The sequence below is a fragment of the Vollenhovia emeryi genome, unplaced genomic scaffold (genome assembly GCF_000949405.1).
Source record: "Vollenhovia emeryi isolate VEMERY1.0 unplaced genomic scaffold, V.emery_V1.0 DF939143.1, whole genome shotgun sequence".
NCBI lineage: Eukaryota > Metazoa > Arthropoda > Insecta > Hymenoptera > Formicidae > Vollenhovia > Vollenhovia emeryi.
The window spans coordinates 1,747,089-1,763,846 of NW_011967223.1; the positions used below are offsets into that span (position 1 = coordinate 1,747,089).

The 16,758-nt window shown below is 48.2% G+C and overlaps 1 protein-coding gene across 2 annotated transcripts in view; it reads left to right on the forward strand.

The window, feature by feature from the left end:
• LOC105566677 overlaps positions 1–16,758 on the forward strand; it is a 401,439-nt gene that overhangs the window by 127,409 nt on the left and 257,272 nt on the right. For both annotated transcript variants that reach the window (XM_012020872.1, XM_012020874.1), the window contains exon 4: positions 9,076–9,251. The gene's annotated coding sequence lies outside the window, so the exon portion shown is untranslated. The remainder of the gene's footprint in view (positions 1–9,075; positions 9,252–16,758) is intronic.

The following is a 16,758-nucleotide window of genomic DNA, read 5'->3' on the forward strand; positions in this document are numbered from 1 at the left end:
CGAGCGCGTTCTTTTCCGCCGCGCGGTGTATGGCGGAAATGCTCCCTCCCCGCCTTAAGTCCTTCGAGGACTTTCAATTTAGCGTTTTACGATTGTTGATAATAAGGGTGAGGAGGACCCAGGTGGTGAGTTTCGCAGCCGGTGCCGCTCTCGTCGGCCCCCGCCCTCCACCCCTCTCTATCCGTAACGACGATTTCGCGCGACGGCGGCATCGAAGGGCCTTTTGTAAACAGCCCTAATGCCTGGTTACGACTTCGGTGCCTCGACGCGCGGCCGCCTCGCCGGGCGTTCTTTATGATATTGCTGGATTAGACTGAAATATTTCACACTTGGAGATATCTTCCGTGCTTACGTTTTATGACAATGCGCGCCCGTCTCGCCACCGATCTTCCTTCCTTCCTTACCGCGAACTGTCGTAAACGTACTAACTAGATGCGCTCTCGTCTCGCGAGATTCGGTCTGCCGAGATAGCGTCCCGGTCCTCCAGCTAATCTCCATTCGCAATTACATCTCCATTCGACGGCGCTACCAGGGCTCGCGGGAGATCCGGGAGTCGTTCGCGTTTTCTTACGTATAATTTTACCGCTATTGTTCTCCGCGCCACATTACCTTCCTTAATTTGGAACAGCGGCTGATTATCGGAAAAGTTTTATCTTTTTTAGCAGGTGTACTCTTCCTTGGAGGAAAACGCACGGTTTGCGTCACTTGCGAACTCGGACGATTTCGGGAAAATATCTATTGTCCATGTTATTTTGTTATTTTGTTATTTTTGTACATCGCATGTCGCGTTAATGTTTCTAATTTACGCGCTGCTCTTTGAGAAATGGAACACGCTGACGTATCCGCGCTATCTCGGGACGTGATAATAAGCAGACGAGTTGCTTTCGATTGCCGACGGAAACCGAGGCGTAGTACGATAGTGATATGAATAATTGCGGTGACAACGAGGATAAATAATACATCGACCGACGTTATCTGCCGGCGATGAATTACAACTGCGCGAAACTTAGCCGCGGGTGAAGCAGCAAGTTGGTGCTTTAAGGGGTAGATCTTAATCTTCAGCTGGAACTGTGAAATGAGGGATCGTCTCGAGGTGACGAGGTCGAATTCCGACGAAAATCATCCGTTAGCCTCCCAATCTGATCTTGTCACGTATGTAATAAAGCGGAAAAGGGGGACGCTTGGCGCTATTGATTAATCTTTTTTTGTAGGAATAACTTTTGGAGATGAAATGCGTACAGTATTTTCCGTAATCTCTGCGTGTATGCGTTTAAATATTTTAATAGAAATATTTCTATTCGGGGGGAAACGAGCGAGATTGATAGAACCGTCGTAGTAATCTCATAGTATAACTAGTGAATCTCCACTCTGTCATTTGTCTCGTTTTGCGTCGATCCCTTCTGCGCACCCGACATTTTGTTGGTCCAGCCAATGAATGAAAAATTGAATGTGTAGTAGTGTAGTTTGACGAGTACACAACACATACGTGTACCAATGTAGAAAATTGCTAGACGACGCTTGGCTGACAAATTCTAATTAAAGAAATTCACTGCGAATAATATTACCTCAGACATGTACACTGCTGGATTTGGACCAAAGACATGGCGGACTACCGCGTGGTCGGGGACCGCAGAGATCAAAGGGGCCCACAGAGAGTGGACCTATTAGTTATACTATGGTAATCTCATTAGAATTTGATACGACAGCGTTGATTCACTCTATGTCGTGTCTTTTCTTCTACTTTCAAGCAAAGCGGCATAAAAATAGCATAATTTGATTGTTAAGCATTAGCCTCTTAGGGACGAAAATACGGTTTCGGCGCGGCCGGTCGAACATCTATACGAGTGTTTTCGGGGTAGGATTTGAAAAATGCCGAATCCAATTTCCTTGATGATGTCCCCCAGGGAACGAGGGGCCGCCCTCGCTGCCAGTCCTCGACTCGGATGCGTTTTCGTCGCTTTCGCGCACCACCCTCGTCTCCCCCCCCTCCCCCCCGCCGCAGTCAGCTGCTGAAAACAAATAGGGTAAAAGATAACTGGTTTCCATGACCGCTTTGGCAATCGAGCTTTCTTACGTCTACCCTCTAAATTTAGAAAATTAACAGCTTGTCTAAAAGGGAGATCGAGTTACAGCCTTTCGATCCGGAAAGCTCGTATTTCTGTCGACAAGGGCTCGTCGGACTTACAAATAGCTGTCGAACGTGACGAACGCAAGACACAATGTTTTAACTCTCAACAAGACATTTCACAAGCATCGCGGTGTTTTCTTGTGAAACACGCATTCTGAGCGCAAAGTGTTTACATCCGACCCGATATGCTGGATATGCACGATGTCGTTTTGCACTCGTTGGTAAAAATTGAATTAGAAAAGTATTCAATTTGTCTCCGTTATCATCTTGTAGTGCCTGTGACGGCGAAACATTTATATTCCGTGATTCAGTAGCCGCGCAATCAGCTGGTGGAATGTTGATAACTAATGCATACTACAAATCGACTCCGCTGATCATTGGTCACGAAAGGGACCGTAGCACGACATGGCTTCGACATTGTGATACCTTGCCATTACATTACCACGATCAGTGCCGCCCGTATAATTACGGTAAATGGCCCGACTCGCGCGCACCGTTCTCATCAGCGTCACTACGTGCTACAATTTAACCGTAAGGTCGCGAAATTATATCAACAAACCACCTGCACGAGCAACCTTTCGAAATCGCGTGGCAGCGCGTGCATTGCAGCGAAACGTTGAATTAATGCCGCGGCCGTTATCGGGTTCTAGATCTACTCGCGACCAAGGAACCTCACCGAGCGTGAAAGTCAGTCATTATCGCGGCGATTGAAAAATCCCATGGACACGGCCGGCGACGTTTCCTCCCCGTCGCGGTCGCGATCGAACGGACGCTGTAAACGTCGCTAAATATCCTGCACGTGTGTATAATTATTATTAGCACGGGGAGCTCCGGCGATATCCTCTCTGTGTACGTTGCTATATACAATGCGGATTAATTAACGGCCGTGCTTAGCCAGGGACAGTTACCATTTCGGGGTCGTCATCGGTCTTCTGGCAGTTATGCGCGACGATCGTTTGGAAGTCGCGCTAATTAAGACTCGCGCCGTTATGTCTCGGGCGCGCGCTATCCCGCTATTCGCCGTCGTTGCTCGCCGGAACTTGCGAGAAAACCCGGGTCGGGTCGGGCGTTTCTCCGCGCGCACCGAGAAATGGGCTCGTTTCGGCGACGAACTGCGCAAGATATATCGCAGCACATCCTGCCCGCAGGAGTAATCCTCTGTGGCGCTCGCAGGAATTGCGTAACATTAAACTCCGCCCGTGAACTTAGCTCGGGGCCCAGGAGACGAACAATGAGGTGACAAATATCTTAGTCCATCGCAGCAACCCCTGCGGCGGCTGCTTCGTTTACTTAAGCCGGACATCGGTAACTTCCAGTGGGGTCCGGAGAATCCGCTTAAGCGTCTAGAGATCGCCGTGATACTACCAACGGCGAAATATTTGAAGCCATAGCTCTTAATTAATATATAGAGCGATTAGAATTTCTGATACAACTTCTCGCGATTAAATCAAGTTTTCAATGGTTTATAACATCGCAGCTTGAATGACGAACGATTTACTTGTCCAACTTACTCAGTTTTACTACTTAACATTCCTCTAGCTCGTTCCATCTTATTCCTACCAATGCAGATTAACTTTGATCTCGGTTTAACTTACTTTTTACCTTTTTCTAGTTTCAGGAAAAAGATGAGAAGTAAGGCCGGGATTAAAGTTAATCTGCATTGGTAGAAATGGGAAATTAGTCTGTTTAAGAATGTTTTGAGTGTCAGCATCAAGTGATCATCCATGATGTTACGTTTGCCTTAAGTGATAGCTTTAGCTCTATTTTATCGCGAGATATTTTATCAGCGTGACCAACAGTTTGGAAAACGACGATAGTTTCCCCGCTTCCTCGACGTCAATCCATCTTGATCGACAACATCAGCGTACGAGGATACGTCTCGTGGAACACTATCTTCGACACGTGTTGGGGACGTGACTGGAGCCGACAATCGCTATAGAGGCGGCGGCGCGTATAGTCGACGAAAGACAAAGAGATGCGCTCGGTAGCGTGACGAGGGCTCGGCGACGTTCATAAATAGCAATATCTGTCGGTTATCGAGAAGAGGCACGGTTCGGTAACGAGCCATCAGCGAGCCAGGGCCACATGGGTCCCCGATAATCCCGGGAAAAGGGGTTACCGAATACTCTCTTCTCTCTCACTCTCTCTTCCCCTCCGCGGAATGATTTGCGAAAATTTGAATCCCGCCGCCTTCTCTTGGCTTCTCTCCCCGACCCGGAGAATCGTCTCCTGTCTGGCTTACCGTGGGTGCCGGGCCTGCCTCTATTTATTCGACCATTCCCCGCCTACTGTCCCGACTTGACAGTCGGACGCATTTGTACGTCGCTTCGTCCCTCGCCCATCTCTGCGCGCTCTACTCGCCCTTCTAATGATTTTCAGAAGACGTCTCAGTCGTGCGCCGCGACTTAAGCCGTAAGAGCGACACGATGTTAATTAGAACGGCGTCTCGGGGCGCCGCACACGGCCCCCGGGAGATGAGACTTAGTGACTTGACTTGATTTCGAGGTTTTAGGCCAGGTTTGAATTAGGGGTGGCTGCCTGCCCGCCTGCCTGCTTGTGCTTGCTTGGCGCCAGCGGTAACCATTGCCACCAAATCCCGTAGGAAGTTAGCGCGGATTATAGGGCGCATCCATCACTCGCTTCTTTCGTCTTCTGGCAAAGTCGCGCGGGATATTATTGTCCGTAATGCGCGTGACGTGGCGCTTACCGACTCTTCCTGAACTCGCTGTTCTTTATGGTTTGCTTGGGAAATCGTTGCGCTAGTGTGAGAGACACCAACTTATTCTATCGCAGCATTTCTGGAAACATCAAGAGCAAGATACTTGCTGTAACTGCGTGTACTATATACGGTAGATTGTATCTACTGCATAAATTCATTTCTTAACGTTAAAGTTTCTTGCAACTACAATTTATAAAAGTATATCATTGTGGTTATCTTTAATGCACAGAGACTATTAAATTGTTATTTTATTTCAAGTTTTTTTTTTAAAGTAATGATTACGATTGATAACAATGAAGAAATTCTTATATGCGTTCTATAACTTTTTATCTTGCTTTTGGATGAAGAATAGAGATTAATAACTTTTAGTATTTTAAAAGTTTCTAAATTTCGTCGCACGCGTAGTGTTTTAGTAGACAATGCCCTATTCTTAAGAATTTAATTAAAATCGTTTTATATATCGCGAATCTCATCAAGAAGGATACGTAAGGGTGAATGCGAGGATTAAAATCATAGGAGCTCCCGGGCGCTGTTGAGTAGACTGCAATAAACTGGATATCATATCTAGACGTTGCCGCGAAGTTTAAGAAAGTGTCGGAACTTTTCCCGGGATATTACCCGGAACCTTTCGTGAATTTTAGAATTTCACCAAGTTTCGGCGACCGAGCGTCAAGTAACGACCTACTTGCGGGGATAATATTGTCCCCGGCGGCTTCTCGGCTCGAGACGGGGAGCCGATCGAGACAAGCTCCGCGTACAAATGCGAAAGCTTTGATCCTCTGTCGCCCGTCCGACTGAAATTCACACTGCGCTCGCCGAAACGACGCTCGGCTAATTGTTTCGTTCTGAAACTCCCGGCGGCATTGTGTCGCGCGATGATCGCTAACAGCCGATCGTCGACCCGTCTATGCTCGGTACGCGAAAAGAGAGGCTTGATCTCCTTTTAAAAAGGCATTAAACCCGCTCGCGCTCAGAGGGGCGCGATCACGGAATAATATCTCATAATTAAAGCGAAGCCCGTAGCGGACGAGTATCAGTCAGACTTAGCGAGACGATCTGTCAAGCCGCGCCACGAAAAGTCCGGGCTGGAAAATCTCAACCCTTTTACGCACGGTCACGTGACCTGACAGGCGTGGTACCCCCGGCACGTGGCCCCCGGGCTTGTGTTTTAGATACGCGTGTCAAGTCCCAAAACGCAACCTTCGTCTAACCGTTCTTCCCCGTGTTTTTCTTCGTGTTTCCCCGATTTGTTATTTTTTTCAACACCGAGCTGCCACTCGCAGAAGGCGCGGCCGTCGTCGTATTCGTTTGCCGCGACGCCAACCGCAAGCGCGCTGTCTGAAGGTGTTAAGGTAAATAAGGAAACTTGCGTAAATTGAATGCGACGCAATGCCACCGGAGTTTCAGACACTTAACTTACCGTATTAATTTTACCGATACGTTTCCGCGATATATTTTCAGATTTACTACGCAATTCATTATTTAGCGTGTTACGGAAAAAGATTCGACGACAACCAACGTGTTATTAAATCCTTCTCCTTTCCGGCAATCAATTTACCGAGAACATTCCGGATTCAGCTTGAGTAACTCGAATATTGCCCTTTGTCGAAGTTACGACCGCCGCGATACCATAGACGGATATACGAGGCAACGAAGAAAGAACGAGCGGAATGGGAAGGGAGATTGGGCAACTCGTGGTCTCGACTAATTCTTTTTCTAACTTTTCTTTTGCTTCCTCTTGGTCCTCTTTCACAGTGACGTCACGGTGTCCAGCTCGTGTTCGGAATGGCGGAAGACGGCCACGTTAATGGCATCGTAAAAGTTAACGACAATGTTCCCTTACGATTTTCCACTGTCCTTTCGTGCCTCCGACCAGCCCGCGTAGCCGCCTCCTTCTCAAAGAGCTGCGTCTAAAATTATTGTCGCGGACATGGAATTAATTTCCGCCCTCGCTGCAGACGATTGAACTTCCCGTGCCGTTTGTAGCGGACTTTGATCGTACGTTGGGATTAGAAAAACCCGTTGGATGCAAGTCAGACGTTTTGAGCGAAACTGATTTTATGGGGTTCAACGACCGAGTTACGGTCCGGGATCGCGAATCTCGAGATTATCACAAACTTCTTGTTAACACGAGTATGTTATCCAGACCGTTTTCTGCCGTACATTTGCAGACCGTCGCCAAGTAATTTCACAAAAGTTTACAGAGTGAAATAGAAAGCAAGTATTTTCCTATAAATCGCAACGGTTCAATTTAATCCTAAATTATATAAATTGTGTAAGGAAATGTTGAAACTCCGCTGGTTTTTATTTACCTCGCGAAAGATGCTACATTGAGAAACGAGATACAAACGTCTTTACATAACTATTCGCGGCGCGATAAGATCACCACTATTTCGATTGTATCGCGAACCTCTCTATTCCAGGCGACGTAATTCCGCGACTAGGAATCTCCGGTAATTGGTAGGCCGCTTAGCATATTTCTGGTTCTAATCACAGACACCAGTCAGTAAGTAAGGGCGGTTTAAAGTCTTTGGCCGATCCCTCCGCCGCCCCGTCTTGCCACCCTCGTTGTACCGAGATAGGGGCTTAGGGGTGAGACCAATCTGCTTACAACCCCCTTAGCCTGAATAATTAACCCGGGGGCAGGAGAAAGAAAGAGAGAGAGAGAGAGAGAGCGGTCGGGGAATGCGCGCGCTTTTTGCCCGTGTCATTTATTACCGAGACCACCTTGTTCGTTAACTTCGCATTTGAATGTGAATGGACGTCGAACGAGCGCGGGAAGACAGGTACGTAACGTGACGAGAAGCACGGTCGATCGATCTATCTTCCGGAATTTGTCACACCTTGGGCAAACACGATGAGAGGGTGATTGGCGCTTTTTCCCGCGCTGTCGCGGCTTTCAGGTTTTTTTTTGGTCTCTCTCTCTCTCTCTCTCTCTCTCTCTCTCTCTCTCTCTCTCTCTCTCTCTCGCGCCCTTTCTCTTTCTCCTTCGCGTCAGCAACAGCACCTGATTGTTCTCAGGTACGTTGGTAAAGGCTCTCCCGTTAATTCGCCGTCATTAGTCACACGTCGAATTCGGCAGCCGGGAGCGACCCGTGGAAAAATTTATTAACGCCCGTGCCCGGCGCTACCGGGTTTCGCGCACAAAAGTGCGTATTTGCATGCGAACGCCGCGGCTTTCATTTGCCTAAGCCGCGGAGATCCGAAACGGTCCGGGCTTCGTTGAGGCTGATTTCAACCGCCACGGTTGTGAATGGCCGTCGCGCGGGGTGACCGGATTAATGGCGATTTTGAATATTTAATTAATGAAAGTGCGCGATTCGCTGGACTATGGGTATTTATAGTCGTTTTTTTTTCTCGCGCGACTATGCCCCTTTTGTTTTATTCAGTACGCTTCCATTGCGTTATTTTCATGGGGAAATTCGCGAGATGGATGAAAGAGGGAAATGGGGGGCCTGTTATAACTGCAGTGCTTTAAATATGCCTGATAAGTAGTGAGCTTTATTTGTGATTCATTTACAGACGTACTATTATCATCTATTATTTAACAACAGCAAGCTGTCAATTTCATTATTTCGATAGATTGTCTAAATTGATAAGGAGTGACGCTCAAGTAGCTCGTATTTCAATTCCGCGTGCAATGTGGATTCTCCGAGTCTCTAAAAGTCTTTTATTTGTCTGGTTGGACGGCGCTAAAGGAGGAGATTAAGGGCTGCCGCTGCAATTATCTCGATTTGTCAAGTGAGTGGATTATCACGCGAGGTCACTGGAACGTTACTTTTAATAACGAGGGTCGTTAGGCTTATGACAAATTTCGCGGGCGACCGCCTGCTTCGCGCTTGGCTTGCCGGCAGATGAGAATCTTCAATAGGAATTCATTTAATCTTTGACACGATATTAATTAATAACGGGCTAAAGATAGTATCGCGACGTGATACTTGCGGAGGGTCTCGATCGCAATATACGCGTCTTTGATGTATTCATTCGCATTACATAAACACCAAGTGCATAGTCGTAAATATATCATATACTTAATTATATATTATTTACATACACATTGTATGTAAGTATTAATTTTATACTTACCATATAATTATACACGAATAATAAGTAAGAAAATAGCAACAAGTAAGACAATCAGATTGTAAAATGGTACGAGCGTAACGTAAACACGTGACTTTTACAACAACTTGCGAAAATAACCGGTTACGAAACAACTTGCTTACAGCACGTGAGTTGCGGAACAGCTGGGATCCTCACGAGGCGTATCTCGGATACGCGACAACGCCAATTGACAAAAAAGACAGTTCCACCAGCGCTACCCTTGACAACGATCGTTAACTCTTGTTCCGCGATGACCTCGAGCCATTTGCGCTTTAGCCGTCGCCCGTGCACGCCGACTGAGTAAGTACAATCGTTTTTAGACCATACTGTATAAACCCCACGGGCGGAAAGGGGTTAGGGAAGATCATTATCAGAGGCTTAACCACGCGAGAATTTTTAATCAGAGGGTGCGCACCCCTTGGGATAATACCGTTGCTGTCGATAAACGCGAAACAATTGTCGTTGGGTTGTATTTAACGCGGGATCGCGACGCGAGCCGTCGTCGGACAATACTTGCGCGATCGGCGCCTTTCGAGTAGGTGCTACCCCATAGGATTACCCGGTACAGGCCCAGTCATCGAAACCATGTGGTGACATTAGAAGCGCGCAGTGTTACGAGTTACCACTTCGCATTAGATTCCTCGCCGGCACGAATGGCCCGATTAAAATATTTTAAATACACCGCGCGAGATCCCGTTACTTCTCCGTGCCTGTTTTAATCAGCGCGAAAATTATCTTGTTGGCTGTTCGGCGTATTTAGTTTCAGTGTTTATTTCGCGGCGGGCAATTAGCGAGATCACGTGCGACGCAGTGACAATGTAAAACGACGCGACTGGTCGAGTGACCGAGACTTGTTGGGAAATTGACGGTACGGAAATTTCATAACATTCGAAACGCTCGACATTAAGCCGCTCGGGCGTAATTCCTGCGCGCGTTCGACTCGGCTTTGACTCCCGAAAGCACTAAACTAAACGAACCGTGGATAGAATTCGGCTCCTGGGAGAGAGAGAGAGAGAGAGAGAGCACTGATTAGCATCATCTTAAGGTCGTATACGGCGCCGTAAGTGTGCCGTCCCTTTGGCATTCATATGCAAAACTGACCAGATAGTGACCGCCGATTTACATAACGTTAGATTGACCGTGATTTCATTTAACAGAGGGTTCCGCCTCTGCGCACGCCGCTGGCTACGGAGAGCTTTCTCCGAGACGCCGGCCCGAGGAAATTCATGCAAAGTGACATCTTGAGAACGTACCTTGAGCAGCCTTGTAATCGAAATTCCGAACACCCCATGTACCCGCTCCCTGAATCACGCGATCCTAATTACGTTCGGTATATCACAACACGTTTCGTATACAATGTGCTCTCGGGTGTGACGGGCAGATAATATATCGCTTAATACATATCGAGAAATTTGTACGATAACTTCCATTTATGCGTGTATAAATCACCGTAACGAAACCGTGCGATATTCCCGCTTTATTACTTATCGTTTACTCGCTAATGGCGTGCAGCGGTCTTGAAAGTTGGATTTGCAGTCACGTTTGTCACGTCAGGATTAACGTTGCGGAAGGGTTAAACCTTTTATCGCTCCGTGTAAACGGCGGATTCGTAGACGGCCGTATCTTTCGTATCGAGAAAATCAATACCTACACGTCCGGAATACTTGCTTTAATATGCTTATACTCCGCCGGCGGAATCGCGGAGCCGTGAAACATGGTATTAACGGATACATCGATCCCTGATGGTAACAAATGATAGGAGCCTTAATGATCCGAGCACGAATACGCTCGTCTATATCTATATATATATCGAACGTCTCGACACGAGTGGAATCCACGCTTGTCCCTTTGATTGATTGCCTTTGTCACTTAGCCATCATGAAAGGCTTTCGTGCGATCGTATCTTTTAATTACGAACTTAATTATCTTTCGCGTTTGCCAGCTTTTCTGTATTCGCGCGGCGCGGCGGCGGCGAGAGAAATGGGGTTCGTATTTAAAGTCTTATTCCCCACGGGCCACAGGAGCCTGCAATATCGCATTTGAGTTCTGGCGGGTGGACTTTAATGTACAGGGTGTAATAAAATTTGATATTTACGCGCGAATAATTGTACCGTTGTAAAATGCCTGAGACAACAGTACCGCGGTGGAATGCGTTTTACAACGGGAAAGTTAGAACGGAGTCTGGTAGTGTATTTAGCGCGGAAAGTATTTGCTTCACGTACACGTATTATTGGACGTTATAGTGTAGGAACACTGTGTATACTAACGGAGCATCATAGGTATATCCAGGGTGTATGGGATACGGGTTACTAAGGCCCCCATAATGACCGCTGCAATCCTGCCCCCGTACACAATCCCATAATTAAATCCGTTAATCAAGGCTTACGGTTCGGACTGACCCTATCGACTTGGTTTATTGTGATCTGTGTAATCTATGGTAAATTAAGACGTACCGTCGTCGCACATCTCGTTTGCGTAACTAGAACTGCTCGCCGGCTATTAATTTATCGGGAGCATTACTTCAACGGGATTGCGATAATTATAATCTCGGTATTATATTTCAACCACGATATACCGCACGTCACTGCACTTGAGAAATATTTTGTAACGCACAGCCAACATCGAATTATATTATATTTTGCATTTACGTCAATATAATCCTGTTATTTTCAAACTCAAAGACAAAGTATGTACCTAGGCCAATTCTATTCGAAACTGCTTCAAAACTGCTAATTAAAGCTTGGATCTCACGATTGCGCTAATTATCTGAAGACGACGTACCAAAGTATATTTTGCAACAACTCGTACTCGGCGAGCGTTTCGAAAGGATTGCGGAGCTCTTTAGCAGAAAACTGAGGGCGTACTCCGTAGCGAGCAAGTGATCTTTCATAACGAAGGCGCATCGCGCCAAAGTCCCTCCATCTTCAGATTCGCCTTAAAATTAATTGTCCGGCTTATCTCTCCGCCTCGCTTCCTCGTCTCGCGCTTTATTGCTCCGAACGAGAGACGAGAAGGGACGAGGTTTAGCATCGATCGGGCGTGCCCACGGAGGAGACCCTCTCGCATCGGGCCATCCTCTCTATTTCGCTCTTTCTCCTATCTCGCCCTTGTCTCTCCGACATTTCGTTGGCTTTGAAATGACAGAAGTCAAGTAGAGCGAAATACGGAGAACGCGGTTGAAGTGTAATTGGCACTGGAGTGTACTCGTCTTGGTTCATTAGAGAAAATATCTTCCCCATTGTCGAGGGGCTTACGTATAGCCTCCGAATATCTCTGTCCCTCTTTCTCTGCATCTCCCATCTTTTCGTCGTCCGCCGTTTTTCCGCGTCGGGTATATTCAGCCGCTCTTGCCGCTTGCTTACGGGGATAGAATTATTTTTTGTTTCGAGTGGATATAACGGTCACTCGATGCGACCGCCCCTCGGGTAGGGGCCTCTTCTGCGCTACGCTGCGCAGGCTTATTGTGAAACGTGGAAACGCAGAAAAGCTTGTGACAGTCTAATCTTCTCAAGTGTCCCGGACGAATAGACCCTAATTCTCGAGTGATCTCCAGGAGAATTGACCGGGGTGAGTGTCCGACTTTCAATCCCGGAGATTTCATATTCAGCGTTTCCTTCGATCGTCGGTTTTGATTATTTATTAAGCTTTGAATTCTCAGCCCTTGCAAAACGAGTAGGTCGGTCCGTTGCACACGCGAGAGATTTACTTTTGTTAAAAATACTTGCATCACGCAAATTATCTCGATTAACTTTGGCTCCTGTCAACGGATACGTGCATGCGAAATACTATAACCGTTCGATACGAATAACCGCAGGCCAACTGGCACATCGGGGTGAGATATTCTTTAACCGCAACTTTGCGCCACTCGATGATTGCGCGACCCCAGAGGTCTTCGAGTGCGTGCCGTACAATGAAAACGCACGTTTAATGACCACCATGTTTCGCCAACAGCTTATTAGCTGCGAAACGTTTCTGCACGCATCTCCCTCGGAAATTTGTTTACGTCTGACCGTACGACAATGTGCACGCTGCAAGCGCGCAGCGGACGAAAGAAAAGGGCGTGCGAGAGAGGCGGCTGAAGAAGGACGAGATAAAGAAAGAGAGAGAGACGCATATACCGCTGCGGCACACTTTTCGAGAGAGCCTCTGCGAGCTGTCGAGATGGAAAGCAGAAATATACGGGTCCGCTTTGTGCGTAAGTGGAGTGTGCACATGTAAGAGGTCTTCACGGGGACGAGTGCTTGCTTCCACATACCTGCGTACTTCAGTTCCGCGAAAGCACCTGTTGAAACCCACGAGCTTTCGAACTCGGTGCGTTCACTTCCATGCCGATTCCACGCTGCTCGTTCCTCACCGGGCAGGACGATCCGGTCAAACAATGATTCGCTCATTCGGATTCATCGGATAGAAGCTCGCGTCGATTCGAGTTCTCTTCGAAGCGCGTGTTCTCTGCGACGATAATGCGTGGTGGCGCGCGTTTAATCCCTTAAAAAATATCCCTCGGCATAATTATAATCTCTTGGATTTTGATCGTACACGATCGTTTTATCACGAAATGTTGACGAATGCGGAAAGAAGCGTAGAGTGAAATTTTCAGGCGAGCAAAATTATTTTCACTTTTGACGACGCGGCCGCAAATATACCTTGTGTAGAACGTAGAAATATCTCGTCGCTCAGGCTCCCTCGTTTATGTTCCGCGGTCCCCTCGACATGAGCGTATCCATATCGCGCGGCACGAAAGGGCTGGCAGGCGCTCTCGTAAGAGGCGAGAGAGACTCTGATTATTTATAATCAGCCGGAGGCACCTGCCGAACGGCGTTCCCATGCGCCCTGAAATAGCGCCGGTGCAGTGCCACGAAGGGTCACCCGCGCTTCGATAAAAAGGCGAGCACGAGTTGTCGCATCTGACACGTCACAAGGTGGTGCCTTTGGCCGAGAGGGAACGCGCGCGCGCGCTAAATATAAATGGTTCGACCGTGGGCGCCCGTTAAAAAAGACGAAACCACCGCCGCGTAAATATAGCGCGTCTCCCACGACGTGGTCGCGGCCGCCGCTGCCAGATAGGTATATTTTCCCGTTTGTTTGGCATTACTCACGTTCGGCCGTATCTGAAACTGGAGAAGCCATCGCTCCCGACACCGAGTGCGTTTACGAGGCGTATTATTGATCGGGGAGCAACCCGGGACGGTTGCTCTAAAGCGCGCCCAAGATCACGAAAAGCGTTAAACCCGGATGACATCCAGGGGAACATCAGGCTCCCCTCATAAATCAAGCCTTGCCCAGTCGTGGTTATTTATTTTAGTCGAATGTTTAGTACGTCAGTGGCGCCATGCGCACCGCTAATTACGCAACACCGTCGTTTTATGATTCCTTACGATTTATTGTTTTCCTTCTTCGAACGGGAGACATCGTGAAACTCAAGAATAGCACTGTAAATCGCCCGCGTCGCGTGAAACAAAGCACGCGCGAAACAAAGCGCGATATTAACGCTACTGGCGATTAACAATAAAGTCCGATTAGTCGGCAATCAAGTGTCGACGATGACTCCGATATTTCGCCCTACGAATACACGTGTCATTCGTCCTGACATAACATATTGTCCTTCGCGTCCGAGCCATTGTCTTAAGCACGCGAAAAATGCGGAAACGCGTCCGCGGTGAATGATACCTCGAAACGTCAAAGTTGTACGATAAATCAAGTTTTCCGTAGACTGCGGCGGAAAAGCGAGAGTGGTGGTGCGTCGGCGACGACGACGGCGCTTCGAGAATGATGTATGGCGGTGTCGAGATAAAAAAGAAGCGTCCCCACCCACCTTCCAATCCTGATATAGATTTTATTGAGGGGGTAAACCCGGTCTACGTGACGGCTCATTACCCAGTTTCGTAGTGGACCGCCGAAGAGCGGTCATCCCCTTGCCGCGTACGCCGCACGCGCACACACGTACGCGTGTGATCAGGAAAAGAGCGGCAGACGCACGGGCGGCCATGTGTTACAGCCTCGTCCCGGGATCCCCTTTTTGGTCAACCATTCGCATTATAAAACCATAAAACGCATCATTCTCGCGGCCACCGGCGTCCTTCATACGTGGGCCATGTGTCCGGCACTCGTTTTTCAGAAAAATTGCCGCCGGCGAGAAGTCACCACCTCCCTTTCCGAGGCGCTTCGCGCCGCCGCCGCGGGTCCCCCCAGTTCGTCTTCACGAGGGTCGGGATCCAAATGGATAAAAATTGCTCCGCGAGTTTGCCGTTTCCCGCGACTGGCGGTTACGAGTGTTACGGGAGTCTCGACGATATATTTTTTTTTCTTTTCACCGCGCTGCGGTGCATCGTCCTCCGGTTATGCCGGGGCAGTTTGTGCCACGTATAGATAAGGGAAGCGAAACAGCCGCTGATGTTTCCAGTGGACGTGTTGACGCAGAACAGGCACCGCCTTATATATGCCCGGTCTGGTTATTATCTTCGCAGCTGTGCTGAAATATTACGGCTCTCGAAATATCATGGGCGAAATTTTTAATCGGGCTGCGAATGAAAGCCTCTTATCTAAATTGACGAATCTCGTTAATCGCGTTTTTCGCCGTTGCATGTGCCACGTAATAACTCCTTATGGTGCGTTATTTAGGGCCCGCGGCAGGATAAGACTTAAACGATTTTTACGGGTCGGACATAGGTACGCGATATAAGATTTAATTAAATCATGGCATTTACAAATAGGAACATTAATTTGTGCCGTAATATACGAAAGGAAGGAACTCTCTCTCTCTCTCTCTCTCTCTCTCTCTCTCTGTCCCCGAAGAATTGAAGTACGTCAGATATAATAGACGCAAAGTCGAGGAACACGAATAACATCGATGGATACAAAACGTCTAGATAAGCGATTCCAGATAATACAAAAACTTTTCACTGGCCGAGTGAAATCTCCCAAAGAAAATACCGAGTTATCTAATCCGGCGATATGTTTGCGGACTCCATTGTGAGACGACGGATTTTCGGCTTTGTCCTGGCGATCCTCGGCTGGTCTCGGTGGCGAGAATCAGATTCCCCTAAAAACGAGAGGACAGGCATCACCGAAAGAGGTTAATCCGCCCGCGTCTCTTGTGGAAGCTGTCCCGGCTGTAGGCCTGAATAGAATTAATATCTAATTGTTGGTGCGCGTGACGACGAACGCGTTGTTGCCGCGCGATCTCTTTCGGCGCTAGGCTCAAAGACCCACCCGGCCGAAGAATGGTAGCCTTAACTAACTATAGACTCCTTGGACGACATAATCTCTATCCTAACATGCGAGGCGAGTGTGTTCCTTGCCGCTAAGTACACATTCAAGCACGCCGTTGCCCTCCTCCGGTCCGCCCTCCTCTCGCGTTGACGCGCGTGCATCGGTAACGGTGTCGTGTATAGATGATGCGTGGTGGGTGCACGGGTCATTCGCGTGTATGCGTGAGGAAAAGGGAACATGCGAGCGCTGGGGTACGCGGGCGAGAGAGCTACGATCTTTATGAGTCACCATCATTCGGATAAAAATACCGGGGCGCTTGTACAAACAGTTACCCTCCGGGTGTCTTTTCGGGCGACGCCGTGTCGCCCGGGACAGGTTCACACGGCACTCGACCGACCAGGTGGCCTCACCTGAAAGACCCGAGATTCCCCGGAAGAGAGCCCCGATCTCGCTCTCGTCTCTAAACGGCCAGCGGGGGATTAGGTAATTCGTCGTAACGCGAGCACGCGTTACGGTCTGATAATGCATTTCGAAATCGAGCGCTACGATCGTCGCAGTCGTCATTTATATCGGTGTGGCGTTTTATGGAACTGTGACA